The following is a 1260-nucleotide window of genomic DNA, read 5'->3' on the forward strand; positions in this document are numbered from 1 at the left end:
AGGGGTGCCCAGGTTGGGGGTGGGGTGGGGTGGGGTGGACAGAAGGAAGAGAAAGTAATCCAGCCCCCTTGGAGAATCATATCCCCCCCTCCGCTCCCCGCAGAGAATCGGGGCTCTCCCCTGCGCTGCTGTGCCACGGTTTCACGTTCAGAGGTAGACTATCCTGGAAGCGGGAGGCTCTACAAAAGCGACCGTCTCCTTGGATTAAACTTGGGGCGTTGGCGCTGATGGTTTATTTATTCGATTTACTTATTCGATTTATATACCGCCCTTCTCCCGTAGGCATTCAATAATAGACTATCCTGAAAAGGGATACTCCACACTCCAGGTTTTTCTGAATTGCGTGACACACACCACCCACACACACACACACAAACACACACACACACACACACACACACACGTAGAACAGCGCGTTTGAAGGAGACCTGGAAGTATCGTAATAAATAATAGACAAATTAAATAAATCAATTGTTCTGTAGGTGGGAAAATGGACATTGATTTGTTTAAGAAACCTCTCAGACAATAAAGGTTGGAAGGAAGGAAGGAAGGAAGGAAGGAAGGAAGGAGGGAGGGAAGAAGGGAAGAAGGAAAGTGAAAGGTAGGAAAGAAGAGAGGGAGGAATGGAAGGAAGGAAGGGAGGGAGGGAGGGAGGGAGGGAAGAAGGGAAGGAAAGTGAAAGGTAGGAAAGAAGAGAGGGAGGAATGGAAGGAAGGAAGTAAGGAAGGAAAGAAGGAAGTAAAGAAGGAAAGTGAAGGGTAGGAGAGAAGAGAGCAAGGGAGTGAAGGAAGGAAGAAGCAAAGGAAGGAAGGAGCAAAGGAAGAGAAGGAAGGAGGGAAGAAGGAAGGAGCAAAGGGAGGGAGGGAAGGAAGAGAAGAAGGGAAGGGTAGGAAGGAAGGGAGAGAGGGAGTGAAGGAAGGAGCAAAAGAAGGAAGGAGCGAAGGGAGGGAGGAAGGAGGGAACCTCAAGGATGACTCTCAAGCAAGGCTGAGCAACCGTCTCCCCTTGGCCATCTCCTCCTATTCACAGAGAGGAATTTCAGATATACTGCCTTGGAATGGTGAGGCTTCACTCTGCAGTTTTAACCCCCCAAAGGAACAAGACCCACTCACTCCACGGAGGAGTAAAGAATTAAGTTTCAGAGAGCAAAGGCATCCTTGTGAAAATAAGTCTTAAATCTAGAAGCGAGTTGCAAGGATGTGCAAAACATTTGCACAGAATCACAGAGCTGGAAGGGACCTCGGAGGTCATCTAGTCCAG

Source organism: Vipera berus, assembly GCF_964194415.1.
Source record: "Vipera berus genome assembly, chromosome: Z".
NCBI lineage: Eukaryota > Metazoa > Chordata > Lepidosauria > Squamata > Viperidae > Vipera > Vipera berus.